Here is a 16,255-nt window from a genome sequence, read left to right as displayed (position 1 = left end):
TCTGGACTGGCAACTTGCAGTGTCGCTAAATTAAGGTGTTTTGGTGGGGGAGGGAGGTTGTTTTTGTTTTTGTTTTTGTTTTTGTTTTAAGTCTAAAAGGTGAATTTATTTAAAGAAAAGCAAGAAACTATATAAAGGCACAGCATTGTGTGCCATTGGCCCAACCGTGAAGGTGGCATGAACACACACCAGGGAAAACCGTCTCTGGGGACGCTATTTCTGCTCACAAGCAAGGTATTTCTATCACAGGGGGAGGGAAGGCTCCCTCCAGAACCCGGGAGCATCCCTGCTGTCAGTCACCCACTCCTCCGCGGGCTCATCCTGGGACGGAAGGAGGAACAATGAAAGGGGGTGAAGGTTAGACGCGTAGATAAGCGGAGACGGACAGCCGCAGATGGATGTGCGGACGGATGTGCGGGGAGGAGGCTCAGGTTTGGAGACCCAGAGGGAGGACAAGGCAGAGACGGGAGCTGGAGGGGCAGTGGGGCCACGGCAGAGAACAGGCCAGTGTAACCTTTGGTCTCCAGCCTCTGCGCTGTCCGCCCCCCCCGAACTCACCCACACGCGCCCCTGCTTCCTGATAATTCCTTCCCAGCTTATCTCCAGTTCCTCCGCTGCCCCTGCCCTGCACTCCTGCCGGCTCTGCTCTTCTCTAGCACACCCTGTTAATGGCATGCCTTTGTTGTCTGAAGAAATCTCCCCCAGCTTGGGCTGGATTAAAATTTAATAAAACATCGGGTTGCCACAGGACTACCAAGCAAATGACAGCTGTTTAATTAAAGCTTAAAACTTGATTAGATGGCACCACGGAGGGAAAACACTCCAGAGGGAAGGCGTAAAACTGTTAAAAATCGAGCTTGGAGTAAAGACGTTATTTAAATACATCGTGGAAACTGTAAGTCGGCTGGTGCCCAGCGGGGTCCGATGGCTGCTCTGGGGTTGACGTCCGGCCCCCATAAAGGCCCCCTGCCCCCCGGGGCTGCCCTGGGAGCTGTCAAGGTAAAGCAGGTGTCGACGCTAATTCTGTGTGCCAACGTGCGGGGGAGGGCCCGAAACCCAGGGGGTGCCTCAGGACAGAACACAGAACAGCACAGGTCGTCTTCTGTGGACTCATGTCTGAGGTTGAGGGTCCGAACTGGGGGTGTTGGTGGGGGGCAGGGCAAAGCACACTGTCCCCTTCCCCAGCCCACGACCTTCCACAGTGACTCAAGAGCCAGCATCGCAGCAGAGTAGAAACAGTTAAGACCCACCTGGGGAATATCCTGCTGTTTAAAAAAAAAAGAGAGAAAAACACTCTGCTCAAGGGAAAATATAAGAGAGAATGTTGATCCGTTCCCTTCATCAAAATCAACTCAACCTGTCTCTTCTGGAGCAGAACAGGGCAAGGAACAAGGTTCTTAGAAACTTAAACTGATGTGAATTACACGTCACTGGAGGTTATGTTACAAGACTGCTCCTGCCACGTCCTACTCCCCAGAGGGGAGCCTGCGGTGGTTGGTGGAGCCGGAGAGCATGCATGTCCGAAGAACATGAAGGAATTGTTCTATTGCCTCATTTACAAAATAAAAACTTATGAGGACAATTAGGACAAGTATTTTCTTTTTCTGTTTGATCCACAATTAGCGGACTCAGAGGCTCTGCTCAGTTATTGTAATCCCAAGAAATCCCGCCGCGCCCTCCGGCCGCACTCACGTCCTGCTTCGGGACGGGGGGCAGAGGTATGGAAGTGCTTCCCGCAAAAGGCCGTGCTCGGCTTCCCGCATCCCGTCCCATCCAACGGCATCGTGTCTTCGCCTTGCAGCAGACCTTTGTGCAGTGAGACGGCAGTGCTCTATCCTCGGGGCCTAACAGGCAGCGTCGAGCTACTGAGCACTGGCCATGTGGCCAGTGTGACCAAGAAACTGAGTTTTGAAGTGATTTGAATTCAGACCGCCATGCGTGGCCATGATCCTGCCCCACACAGTTGAATATCCATCGATATTTTTCTTAAGACCCCCGTAAAATAACACGGAAAGTATACAGTCCCGTTCCTCTTTAGAAAAACACGAAGATGGTATTTACTGCTTATTGAAAGAAAAACCCAGTCTCTCTCAGCCTTTAACAAGACAGGAGGAAACTGCTCATTTTGGCTTTTTATTGGCCTTTCTGATTTTACAAAGGACTCTTAAAATCCAGAAGGATGGACTGTCCAAGGCAGCCGGCTCGGTTTCTGTTACAGAATCACAGTATTTGGCCCCCTACCAACCGGCAGCAATCTTAAAGGCAGCCCCACTGCTTCCAAGGATCGCCCCTCGATGAGGACGTGTGTCTACTTTTATAAGAGCCCCGGACCATTAATTGAGCAGTGTCCGCTACTACCACTGTCCTAGTCAAAGCTGACAATCACACACTCTTCCCTGAAAGATGCCACCCGCTGGTTGCAGAAGTCAACAGGAACTGAAGGTTTGAAATGCGTTTGCTTCATAACAACCTTGCTCCTTGCTGTGCTCAAGGGGTCCCTCCCTACAGACTTATGCTGGGGCGGATGCCAGCTGTGCCATCCTGGGAATGGAAATGAGAGATGGACAATGAGGGGACCCAGTTAAATGGGCCCAGCTGGAGATTTCCGCTAAGCACGTAGCCCACGGACACCAATTCTTGTAGGTTCCGTCTGAAAGGAGGGCCCCCCGAAGACCATGTCAGTCATTTGCTGGAAGCTGGTGCCGTTCCTGGAAGGAAATATCATGCGCATTCCCACTTGACACTGTAGTGTAAGGGCTCGCGTCCGACGCTGGGTGGCCAGGGAAGCACGCGGGAAGGGCAGAGGCCGTTGCCAGATCGGGTGACTCAGAGCGTATGGTGCCCCCGTGCCTCGTTTTCACGCTGCCGCCACTCATGTGGGAGCTGACTGCCCTTAAACAAATGAAACCATCTAGAGGAAGAACAAAGCTGGAGGCTTCCCCTTCCCTGGCCTCCAGCTGTATCACAGTAATAATAACCGAAATGGCATGGCGCGGGCACAAAGCGGACACAGAGCAACAGAAGACAGAAGACAGGCCCCTGAATGAATGGACACACGGTCAACGGATCTTCCCACAAGGCGGCACAAGGTCAGAGGGCTGGGTGGCCTGCGCGTCCAAAGAGCAAAAACAAGCAAACCACCACAACCACCAGCATCGCCCTGGGGAGGCTCTGGACCAGGAGGAAGCAGCCCGGGAAGTGCGGACTCCAAACACAGGACGGAATGGACGTGAGGAAAAGCGGAGGATGCGGCACCCCATCCCCCAGTCCTCAGGGCCTGAGAGCCATGAGGGTCAAGTGTCGCGGGTCGCTGTGAGGGATTTTGCCATCAGGAAACCCCTCCACACCTGCTCCCCACAGTCTTCACCAATGCTGAGCTGGGCTGCCAGAGTCCCCTGCTGCCCGCCCTCCCCACCTGGAGCTGCTGCCACAATGACACCTGCCCTCCAGGGCCCCAGTGGTTGCTGTACCCTGAGATCTTCAGGCTCAGAACGCCCCAGCCCAGGGCCCTCTGCCAGACCTGAGCCCTCATTGCTCTGCATGTTCCCACCAGGTCCCCATGTCACGGCTCTGTGCATGGCACAAGCTGGGCTGCTAGGTGCCCCACCATCTGGGTCTCAAGTTGGGGCTTCTCTGCACCCCGACCCATGGTCCCCATGAGTGGCTTTAATGGGCTGAGCTGCTGCTGTTGTGTGACCTTGATCTTCACATGTGGTTTGTTTGTTTGTTTGTTTAAGGCCCTTGGCATGCGGGGCCTGTCAGATGGAACTCTGGGCTCTAACCACTCCCCAGGTTGGCAAGATTTTCAAAGAGTGACAGCTCACAGCCAAGGATGGGGAGGAATCTGTATCCTCCATGCTGCTCGCAAGAAAACGAACCTGGCAGAAATTAACAGGAGCCAGGATGCAAACGTTGTGATCCTGCTGCCTGATCTCCAGGTGTGAAAAAATTATCAGCACGAGTAACAGGAAGTTGTGCGAAATACGTGGCTTGTGGCGTCCCTGTTTGGGGAGAACCAAAACCAGACAAAATAGGGGCACCCGGGTGGCTCAGTCGGGTGGGTATCTGCCTTCAGCTCAGGTCATGATCCCGGGGTGCTGGGATCGAGACTCGCATCGGGCTCCCTGCTCCATGGGGAGCCTGCTTCTCCCTCTGCCTGCTGCTTCCCCTGCTTGTGCTCTCGCTCGCTCGCTCTGACAAATAAATAAGTAAAATCTTTTTTAAAAAGACAGACAAAATAAAACCCAAACCTGAGAATAGTGTGAGCGTTTGAATAAAATGGAAGGAGGAATAAATTACGTATCCTGGAATGATGACCTATGACAGACAGAAGGCTTCAGGTCCCCTCTACTGACCTCTAGTGGGAAGTGTTGAGCTGTAAAGACGTGCGTGGAGAATGCACGCCTTGTTGTCAACATATAAAATGAGCCATCGGAAGCAAACAGGGAAGCCCTGTAAATGCGTGTGTGCAGCCTGAAGGCAACTACAGTCAGAGGCTCATAATGCAAGATATGCTGATATAAAACGCTGCAGATATAAAACGCTGGGAGAATAAAAACAAGAAGTGAAAAGAAACAAACCATCTGGTCCACACTCATATTTCAGAGTGGAAACTGAGGCCCAGAGAGAGGGAGGGCTTCTCCTGAGGTCACACAGCAAGTTAGGCCTGAGTCCAGGGCTCAGGGGGCCACGTGGAAGAATACGGCTGGTCGTGCTGGTTGAAAGAGAAGGACGTCCTCCCCCCGCACAGATCGGGAGCGACCCCCCCTTGGGCAGCACGCTGGTCCTCAGACCTTCGGAATGCCTCTGCTAGGCCACCTGCCCCTTCCCAAGGCAAGAGCTCTCACCTCCAGCAGGGGTCCACCACGGTGCTGGAGCAGCTGAACTTTTTTTTTTTTTTTTTTTAAGATTTTATTTATTTGAGGGCGCCTGGGTGGCTCAGTGGATTAAGCTGCTGCCTTCGGCTCAGGTCATGATCTCAGGGTCCTGGGATCGAGTCCCACATAGGGCTCTCTGCTCGGCAGGGAGTCTGCTTCTCTCTCTCTCTGCCTGCCTCTCTACTTGTGATTTCTCTCTGTCAAATAAATAAATAAAATCTTTAAAAAAAAAAAAAAGATTTTATTTATTTGAGAGAGAGCAAGGGAGGGAGCGGAGAAGCAGACCCCCCACGGAGCAGGGAGCCCCCACTGCGGGACTCCGTCCCAGGACTCTGGGATCATGACTTGAGCTAAAGGCAGATGCTTCACTGACTGAGCCACCCAGGCCCCCTAAATAAAAGTATTCTAACGTTTCCTGTTACATAGCTGGAAAATGCCAGCATCCCTTGTCACCCACAGACGGAAACTTGAAAATGACATGGCGAGAGAAACCCAGTCTATCACCTGCAGGTGGGGCCTGCGGCTGCGAGACGCTGAGGCTGAAAGGCACGGCCGGGTTTAGAAAGAAGGATCGTCAGGAAGCCGCGCCTCCTGGGTTGGACTGAACGCCGAGGAAGGCTGGGCAACAGGGCGGTGAGGGAACTCTGCACTGTCCACTTGGTTTTTCCACTACCCTAAAATTGGTCTCTGAGTCGAAATCTATTTGCGGGGGAGAGGGACTGAGCAATGACCACCTCCCAGTGATCTTACTTATGACGCCACCCGTCACCCTGTCACAGTGCTTTCGGTCCCCACAGAAACCTCAAAGCTCCTGCAGACGCAGCATACTCGGTTCCGCCCGCAGCACACTGGCGGCGGCACAAGTGTCCCCCGTTTGTAAGCCCGCCCTGTGCGCCGCCCCCCCCCCCCGTGTGAACTGTCCAGACCCAGCCCCCATCGCTGCCACTTGCTCCACCGTGAATATAAACACTTTCCAGTTTCCCAAATGCAGCAAACACGCCCCCACCTCAGGGCCTTTGCACTTCTCTTCCCTGTCCTGGGAAGGGGTCTGTTCCGGATGAAGACCTCCTCCTTCCTTCATTGCCTCCAGCTCTCTGCTTGGACACCACTCGCCCGCCAGGCTCTCCGTGACCATACCCCAGAGCAGCCCCCTCAGCCCGACCCACTCGCCCTTGCCCCCTGCTTGATTTTGACTTAAAACATACACATCCTGTCATTGCGTGTTTTTACTTCTGGGTCTTTCTAGTTTTCATCTCCCCACTTGAAGGACTATTGATCTGAAGACACTGGGGAATCCAGAGATGGATTTCATGATCTTGGGTCCAATAAGAATGGGGTTTTTATGTTCACAAACTTCTAATGTAAGTTTTAACATTTCCCTTGCAGGATTCTATTAAAAATATAAGCAACAAACCATAGTGGTAGTTTTAGCAGTATCGGCGACTTCATCACCAGTGGGAAGTACAGATATTTTCCTATCATCTTATAGTCACAGCAGATGTTTCAAAACGTCAATCACACCCAGCACTACTGCAAAATTACAGGAGCTGTTGGACCTGCCACTCGATCTTGTTACTAATTCAGTAATAGAGAAGTGCCTGTGCTCCTATTTCACGGAGTTTGGTAACTACATCTCCGCGTAATCCATGGCCTTCACAATGCTATGTATTTTCAGTACGCATTTAAGCACACGAACGTGAGCCAAGTCGACAGGATGGCCCCTCCCCCACTGCCAACAGGAGCTACAGATGAAGGGACAACCTCACTGGGTCTTTACCCCAAAGATACAGAAGGGGCCAAAAGAAGGGGCACCTGCGCCCCAATGTTCCTAGCAGCAGTGTCCACAGTCGCCAAACTGTGGGTAGAGCTGGGATGCCCTTCAACGGACGAATGGATACGGAAGATGTGGTCCATATGTACACTATGGAGTATTACTCAGATAACCAGAAACAATGAACACTCAACTTCTGCATCGACACGGGTGGAACCGGAGGGGATGCTGCTGAGTGGAACAAGCCACGCAGAGAAAGACAATCATCGTATGGTTTCATTCGTGGGTGGAAGATAAGGAAGAGTACGGAGGACATTCGGAGAAGGAAGGGGGACATGGACAGGGGGACACTGGAAGGAGAGACAGATCATGAGACACTGTGGACTCTGAGAAACACACTGAGGTTTTCAGAGGGGATGGGGGTGGGGGATGGGCCGCCCGGGGACGGGTACCAAGAACGGCACGGATGGCATGGAGCCCTGGGTGTTATACGCGAGCAATGAGTCACCGATACTGCATCAAAAACTGATGATGTGCTGTATGACGTACTGTACGAACATAACAGAATAAAAAATAAATAAAAAGAACTAAAAGTACGACCGCACTCACGATGCTATAAATTCCACGTGGTGTTTGCTGCCTACTCCTCTGCCTAGAACCGTGCCTGGCATAGCCTCAGAATCTACAATGATTTCACTGCACCAAGTTCCCAAGTGACTTGGTGCACGAGTAAATGGAAGTTAGCTTGAAGAATGTGGACAAGCTCACCAGGGTCCCAGAGCTGGCAGGAGGGGAGAGCCAGGATTCTCTCGGCCCCACAGTGCAGGGTCCCCCAGCCCAGATGGCCCCTCTGGCAACAGGATGGGTCCTCCTTGTAATCTGCAGGGGAGGGAAAAACTTCCCTTCTTCTCTCCTAGGTTTTCTGGCCAGATAATCCTCTAGCTTATCTATCTCTAGATGAGATCATTCTCTTCTAGGTTCTCTGGTCTAATAACCACATTGACATGAGGAAGACTAACACAAGGAAAACAGATTTCATTTTGTAAGTATGGGAGCTCCCCCAAGATAGGAGACTCAGGGCCAGTGGGGCGGCTGGGGCTTATGTGCCGTCCTGAGCAGAGGAAGGGAGGGGGCATGGGGCTGCAGAGGCGAGGAGGCTGGCTCCCGGGACCAGGGGCTGGGGAAGTGTCAGGTGATTAGGAGTCGGCCACGCGGATCAGTCTTTCAGAGAAAAAGCTGTCTCTGGGACTAACTCTTGATCTAAATTCTTATAGGTAGTCAAGGCGGAGGTAAAAGTTGTTCTTGAGTCTGCTAGGTCTTAATCGCTTCAGCTCAGAAGTAATCCACGTGGCAAAGTGGCACATTTGGGGGTCCTTTACTCTGCTCCCCTCAGATGGAACAGAAACTTCCACAGAACCACACTCTGAAACAGCAGGACAGAGAAGCTACTCTGTGTGTGCCCGAAGACCCCAGTTTAGAAGTCACTGGGGTGAGATGAGATGAGACCCCACCCCCTCCAGCCCCTCCTGCCACAGCTCTGGACGACCAAACAGATCTCAAGATCCACAGAGAGATCTCAAGATCCGCAGAGTGACCTACAGAGAGATCTCAAGGGGTCTCCCTGGCCGTGGGCTTGGCCTCCTGCCCCCCCGTCCAGGGCTCTCCGTAGCAGATCACGGTGCCAACAACATCTTCAGCATCTAGTGTGGACTGGGCTCGCTACCTCTTGTGAAGAGGTCACCCACTCTCACTGCGTCTCCTCCAGCTGTGACAGGCTGGCCAGTCAGAGCACCGAGCTCCAGCAGACCCGCCACGCACAGTCAAGGGGCTGTGTTTTTCAGTCACTCCCACATGGGAGGCCCCCCTCTGGCCCTCCATGCTTCTGACTGATTTGTGCTGGAGACACCCCTACGAGACGGTGAATCCAACAGGGCAGAGGAGACACCCTGCTGTAAAAAAATAAAATAAAATAATTAATTAAAAAAATAAAAATCCCTTGCATAGCAGGGCTTCAAACAGCAAAGGCTGATTTCCCCCTCACGTATGTGTCCATCGCAGGTTAGCTAAAGGCTGTCTTACACGGACACGCAGACACACTGGGTCCATGTGCCGGGCCGCAGGCTGACAGAAGCCCCTCCATGGGACAGTGACATGCCCATGCAAGGATCTCTCGGGGCTTTCTCGTGATGGCAATAACGCATCCAGCCCACAAGCCACATGGTTGATTTCTGGTCACACATCAACCTTCAGTTGCACTGCCCTACGTCATAGGACCCCTGTGCCCTAAACCTGGAAAGATCTGTGAACAGCACTAAGGACTACGTAGGGGAGGGAAAACAACTTCCCCTCTGCCCTTCCACGTTCTCGGCTGAGATCCCTGGGCACTAACAGGTTAACAGGAGAAAAACAAACAGGTTTAAGAACATGCTACCTCCTGTACTGGGAGAGACCCAGGAAAACAGCACTCCCCAAAATGGCCCAAGCCATCCCTTTAAACACCATCTCAGGCTAAAGACGAAAGAAGTTGGGCTCAGGGGAGGAGCCAGGGTTGGGGAGTTAGTGGGAGAGCCCACTGAGCAAGGTTAGGGGCTGCTGTCCACTCTGCACTGACAGGCGTTTCTAGAGACTCGGCGTCCTCCCCCTCGTCCTGGCATAGACAGGAGCACGCCCATACAGAGATCTGTCTTATAAACATCTCCCCAGAAAGGGTACTGGTGCTGGGGAGAGGTAAGCCCAGACTAGGACAGTGTCGCACATCACACAGAACTTATAAGGCAAAATTCCACACCCACTTGTGTTTTGTCATTAATAAGGGGATTCCAGGGGACGGCCTCAGGTAAGCCCCCAACACACAGCACACAGCGTGGGTGAGACCCATTTTGAAAGGAAAATGCTGCAAAGCAGCCACACAAAGTTCTCATCAGGCATCCCCACAGTCCCTGGACCACAAGCTTTCCTGGTCGATCTCTGGCCCGTGAGACCGGTCCTGGGGAATACAAATCGATCTAAACATACTCATTGGCTGACTTGGGTCTAGAGAAGGCACTCATCCCCCCACTTGAAGAACAAATAAGCAAACACATATGAAATCATTAAAGACAGCTTCACATTGATCCCAAAGGCATTGTGAGGTGAAAGCACAGACACAGAGCATCATGACTGTCCACTAAAGACTTCCCTCCCTTGGCAGGGGTTCAGACTGACCGAGTTGTAACTCGGCGCTACTCGATGGGCTGATATGAGTTGGCTCAGAGCGTTGGCTCTATGGCCCCTTGAGTTCCTTCCTCTTCCAACCTGTCACAGGGGGAAGGGCACTCGAGAAGGAACCACTGTAGCCTCTCTGGGAAGATGACAGCTGAGCTGAGACCTGAATGAGACATGGGCTTACTAGGAAAACACCTTAGGGAGCCGGCTCTCCCGGGAACCCTAGTGCAACAGCCGAAGTGAGTCAAGCCGGGTGCTCACCACAGAAGAGCAGAAAGCCCTCAGCAGGGGACAAGGAGGTTGTCTCAATGTAACACTGAAGTGGGAGGCAGGGGACCACTCCCAATGGGCTGTGCGGACTAGGGAAAGTGGGCTGCGCTCCGAGCATGATGGAACACAAGACGGCACTGTAAGTGGGACAGTGCGTGAGGCCCGTGGCCGTGGGGACACTAACCACTCCTCCCTTTGTGGATTAGCACACGCCTTTTGTCTATTAAAGGCTCTGAGTAGTTCATCAGTAACGAACCTGTTTAAGTGCATGCAATAAACACAATAACGTTCCCCAGGATGCCCGCATCCGAGTCCTCAGAACCTGTGACTATGTCGCCCAATGTAATCATGAGGGTCCTTATAAGTGAAAGAGGGGAACAGGAATGTCAGCGTCATAAGTAGCTTGAGAAGGCGTCCCCGGCCAAGGGATGCGGGCAGCCTCTGGACACTGGGAAAGGTCTGCCCTACAGACCCCAGGGGGAACACAGCCTTGCCCACACCTTCACTAGAGCCCCAGGGGGCCCATGTAAGACTTCGGATACACTGAGCTGTAAGATAATAAATTTGCTTTAAGCCACTGCCTGTAGTTAATTGGTTATAGCAGCAAGAGGAGGTAGATATGGCTCATCCCTTCAGGAGTCGCCCAGCTTTGCTGGACCCCAGGACACCTTCTAAAAAGCTGAGAGGAACAGCACAGTCCTAAAATGTCTGAATGAGGATCCAGCTATCAGCTTCGTCAGGTGCTGGGAAGAAGTGTCGCCATTTCTTCCCCTAGGCACCTCACAGGTGAGAATCACATCAGAGGGTGTGTAACAGAGCACTTGGGAAGGAGGGACCCCTGTAATAACGCAGACGGTCATTGTCACCTGGCCGCCTGTACCGCTTTGCCTGAGGTCAAAAGCTTCCTCTTCAGCTCTGCCCTTGTGATGAACATCACCGCCGAACACCAAACAGAATTGTCCAGAAGGAATTCAAACAAAGGACAGAATTAGAAAGCTCTGAGCTAAATGGAAGCATTGGCCTTTTCAGTTCCAGAACAAGGGCTGAAATTGATGTCACTCGCGGGAAGTCAGGTGTTGCTTATCAAGACGTCTGCACACTTGAGGCAATTTGGAGAGAAATCCATCCTTCCAAGAGCGCACACCACACGATGGCCACGTACTCAGGTGACTATCTTGTGCCTCCACCTGCTACAAGCCCATTGGCTCAGAGTCGCCAGATCTCCAAATCTCAAGTCAAAAATCTCAACATTGGGTAAGATTCCTAACCTCCAGTCTTGAAAATGAATGCGCAAGATGTAATATGTTGGATGGTCAAACCCAGCATGCCCGCAGGCTACCTCTGCCGAGAACCCGAAATGCACAGCACACAGACTGAGGCGGGCACGAAACTCAGCGCTGCGAGGTCCACAACACAGTTCCTCCACAACTGACCTTCTGCGCTGAGCATCAGGCATTCTGCTGAGCCCTCTGAGCCGAGCTGCACCATCCCCATAACCAGCTGGGAAGACTGAGGCTCAGGGAATCTGCCTGGTGCTCACAGCCCACAGGGGACAAAGCAGAGATCCGAGTGTAGATTTTCCTGGATCTGGGTACAAGTCTCTGAACTGCAGTGCTTCCCACTTCTTCCACTTCTCCTCCAGCTGTACCAATTTGTCAAGCCCTCCTGCTCAGAGACAGATGACAGCCAAAGTGCCGACAGGACCAGAAGATGCTGTGGCGTCTGCAGCAGACCCTGGCAGGGGGATCTGCTCCTAACCTCCCACCCTCTGCCAGGAGCAAGCGTCCAGAACAGCCCGTCACAGGATGACCAAGCCCCAGCAGCTTGCGCTGGCGTGGCACCTGCTACGTGTTAAGTAAAAGCTGTCACTTTCCTGACAAATGTCTCTGTTTGGATTTGTATACATCCAGGTGCTACAGACAGAAATCGTGTTTAATGAAACATGGTGAGCTGGTTCAGAGCATCCTGACCATCAGCGAGGTGTCATCTCCCACCCTCTCCCGCCTTCCTGCTGGAGCTTCCCAGAAAGGCACTGACCCGTGTGGCCTGTCCTGTCCGTGGAGGCAAGGGTGTCTTCTCTCTCTGCTTCATCTCTCCTTCCTCCACCAACAGGACAGGAAGCAGCAGAGGCATCACTGGCCCTGCTAATCTCTCCATAAACGCTCGTCTCTTATTACTTACCTGGAGTTACAGATTTTCCATGAAAAAGCCCAGCATGCTGTCTTCCTCACAGGTGACGGTCAGTGGTCATGCATGGGGATTGTCTTGCTGAGTGCCTGCCACCCAGAAATGTGGCTTTTGATCACCTTCAGAGTCACCTGTAGGGAAGACTAAAAAGAGATCGGGGCCTTTCCCCCAAAGCAGGAGACTCGGGTTGGTTAAAAACCGAAATCAACACTCACGGGGCCACTGTAGGCACATTGATCAGGGTGGCTACAATATCTCGGGGCCTCAGCGTCCCTGAAGCAGAATGTCTCAACCTCGGTCTCACAGACACGTGGGTCCAGATGCTTCCCTGCTGTGAAGGGGCAGATGTCTCTGTCTCCCGGCAGCAGGATCTCCCAGGCTGAGGACGACTGCCTAAGGACAGACATGGATCAGAATGAGCAACCACAGGGCTTCACGGTGGGAGCAATCACCCTGGCCCACTGTCGGGGAAGACAATTCTCCCGAAACTGCCGAGCCGTCTCGGGATCCTTGGTTCCTCTCCTGATTTCCCTGCAAGTCTCCTCCAGCACTGGCTCCCCTGACACCCCAGGGCCTTGTCACACCACCTCAGATTCAGAGACTCTTTCCTGCCCACCTTCCAGCCCATGGTGGGGCCGCTCAGACCCCATATGGACAAGTGGGTCAGGGAGGGTGGTTTATGGCTGGGCCGTGGGACGCAGCACCAGGTGAACAGGTGGGATAGGTGGACACAGTCCCTTGAAGTCCCTCCCTTGCACTGGGCACTCTGCCGACTATGCGGAGGAAAACCCATCAGGTACTGTCCATGCTCTTTGCTGACCTTCCATAGCTTGCCAATGTGGGTACTGTTTCTTTCAATCAATATTTAAAATAAGTAAATTAAAAAATATATATATAGTCAGTTGTGAGAGGAGCAAGATGGCAGAGGAGAAGGAAACCTAAATATCATAGGTCCCAGCAGTTCAGCTAGTTAGTTATCAAACCATCCCAAACAACTACAAACTCAACAGGAGATCGAAGAGAAGAAGACCAGCAGTTCTAGGAACAGAGAATTGACCACTTTCTGGAAGGCGGGACATGCAGAGAAGTGAATCCAAGGCGACTTACGGGAAGAGAGACAGTGGGGGGAGGGGCCAGCTCCCAGCAAACGGCGGAGCAGCAGAGCACAAAATCAGAACTTTAGAAGTTGGCTCCACGGAGGGATATCACTCCAGAGGCTAAGCAGGGGTGGAGCCCTCTCGAGGACAGTATGGTTTCAGGTCCCTGGGGTCACAGAAAGACAAAGGGTGACTGAGTGGCAGAGCCCCCAGGTATCAGAGTGGGTAAGCCGACTGCAGACACGGAGCCGAAGGAGGGCTCTCAGCTTGAGATTACCTTCAACTGTGATCCAAGACACAGTCGGGACACTGCTTTTCCAGCAGGGACCCCACAAGTGGCAGATCCAGGGAGACTAACCTTCCTTCTTCAGGAAGAGTGGCACGGGACTGCTGGGTTTGGAGGCTCCAAACAGGGCCGTGCGCCAGAGATAGAAACGCTCCATCACAGGCTGGGTGAACATGGAGTGCAGTCAGAGACCAGAGAGATGGGAGGGACAGACTGCTTTTCTCTGAGGACACACTGAGGAGCAGGCCCCGGAGCTCTCGGATCCTACATGGTCAGAGATTGGGAGGCCCCCATTTTCACTGCCGTCCTACAAAGCAGTATGGAAAGCGTTCAGGGAACAAAAGTTCCTGAGAGCAAACCTGAGCAGATGACTTAGCCCGGACCCTGGCAAGGGCTGTCCAGTTCTGCCTTGGGAAAAGACATTTGAGAATCACTGCAGTAGGTTCTTCCCCCAGAAGATCAGCAAGAACATCCAGCCAAGACCAATGGCTTTAGTCAATGACTGATCAATGAGAACTGTGGAACTCCAGTGCTAGGGGAATACAGCACATAGAATTCATGGTCTTTTTCCCCATGATCCTTTAGTCTTTCAAAGTTAAATTTAAAATTTTTTTCTTATTCTTTTTTTATTAGTTTTCCTCTTTCCTATTTTAACCTTTTTTAACTGTTTTATCTTATCAATACCTTTTTAAAAAATCTTTTTAAATTTTCATTGTTATAGCCATAGTCTATCCCTCCATTGTATTTAACCTTATTTTTGCATACATATAGGTTTTTCTTTCTTTAAAATTTTGGGATACAGTTTCTTCTAACAGATCGAAATATACCCTAAATCTAGCACATGGCTTGTTCTAGTCTCCAGCTTGATCACATTCTTTCCGCTTTTTTTTTTTCTTTTTTCAACCAACTTCTCATCTTAGCAATTCCTTTTTTAAAATATTTTTATATTTTCATCTTTACAGTCATATTCCATCCCTTTACTGTGTTTACCCTTATTTTGTGTATATATATATATAAGTTTTTCTTTCTTTAAAATTTTGAGTGGCTCTGTTCAATTCACCAGTCTGATCTAACATCTATCTATCTATCTATCTATACACACATATGTGTATATATATATATGTATATATGTATACATATATATATTTTTCCCCTCCTTTCTTCTCCCCCTGGTTTCAGGTCTCTTCCAATTTAGTTAGTTAGACTATATTTTTCTGGGGCTGTTGCTACCTTTTTACTATTTTGTTCTGTCATTCATCTATTCTAATCTGGATAAAATGATAAGGTGGAAAACTCACCTCAAAAAAAAAAAAAAAAAAGAACAAGAGGCAGTACTGATGGCTAGAGACTTAATCAATATGGATATTAGTAAGATGTGAGAACTAGAGTTCAGAATGACAATTATCAAGATGCTAGCTGGGCTCCAAAAAAGCATAGAAAACACTACAGAATCCCTTTATGGAGAATAAAAGAACTAAAATCCAAGTTGAAATCAAAAAAACTGTTAATGAGGTGCAATAAAAAATGGAGACTCTTACTGGATAAATGAGGCAGGATTAATGGGGCAGAATAGAGAATTAGTGATATAGAAGACCAAATGATGGAGATTAAAGAAGCTTAGAAAAAGAAAGATAAACAACTACTGGCTCATGAGGGGAGAATTTGAGAGATAAGTGATATCAAAAGAAAGCTGGGGTAGCAATCCTTATATCAGATAAATTAGATTTTAAGCCAAAGAGTATAATAAGAGATGAGGAAGGACACTATTTTGCACTTAAAGGGTCTGTCCAACAAGATGATCTAACAACTTTAAATATCTACACCCCTAACATGGGAGTAGCCAATTATATAAACCAATTAATAACAATATCAAAGAAACACATCAACAATAATACAATAATGGTAGGAGACTTTAATTCCCCCCTCACTGAAATGGACAGATCATCTAAGCAAAAGATCAACAAGGAAATAAAGCTTTAAATCACACACTGGACCAAATGGACATCAGAGATATATTCAGAACATTCTATCCCAAAGCAACAGAATACACATTCTCCTCTAGTGCACATGGAACATTCTCCAGAATAGATCACATCCTGGGTCACAAATCAGGTCTCAGCCAGTACCAAATAAATGGGATCATTCCCTGCATCATTTCCCCCTAAGGTCAGACCACAATTCTTTGAAACTAGAACTCAACCACAAGAGGAAAGTTGGAAAGAACTCAAATACATGGAGGCTAGAAAGCATCCTACTAAAGAATGAATGAATGGGTCAACAAGGATATTAAAGAGGAATTCAAAAAATTCATGGAAGCAAATGAAAATGAAAACACAACTGTTCAAAATCTTGGAGACACAGCAAAGGTGGTCCTGAGAGGAAAGTATATAGCAATACAAGCCTTTCTGAAGAAACAAGAAAGGTCTCAATACACACCTTAACCCTACACCTAAAGGAGCTGGAGAAAGAACAACAAAGAAAACCTAATCCTAGCAGGAGAAGAGAAATCATAAAAATCAGAGCAGAAATTGATGAAATAAAAACTGAAAGAACACTAGAACAA

The 16,255-nt window shown here is 50.2% G+C and overlaps 1 long non-coding RNA gene across 2 annotated transcripts in view; it reads right to left on the bottom strand.

Moving 5' to 3' along the window:
• The window catches only part of LOC131811653 (uncharacterized), a 59,471-nt gene that overhangs the window by 16,739 nt on the left and 26,477 nt on the right, over positions 1-16,255 (bottom strand). Inside the window, exons 1-3 of one of the 2 annotated variants that reach the window (XR_009346037.1) lie at positions 13,417-13,562; positions 12,525-12,702; positions 12,304-12,440 (exon numbers count right to left, since the gene is read on the bottom strand). This is a non-coding gene — a long non-coding RNA (uncharacterized LOC131811653). Of the gene's footprint in view, positions 1-12,303; positions 12,441-12,524; positions 12,703-13,416; positions 13,563-16,255 lie in introns of those variants that run through there. The other variant, XR_009346038.1, reaches the window with a different exon arrangement.

Source organism: Mustela lutreola, chromosome 11, assembly GCF_030435805.1.
Source record: "Mustela lutreola isolate mMusLut2 chromosome 11, mMusLut2.pri, whole genome shotgun sequence".
Taxonomy (NCBI): domain Eukaryota; kingdom Metazoa; phylum Chordata; class Mammalia; order Carnivora; family Mustelidae; genus Mustela; species Mustela lutreola.
The sequence above is the reverse complement of the archived record's forward strand: the minus strand, read 5'-3'. Positions and strand labels throughout refer to the sequence as shown.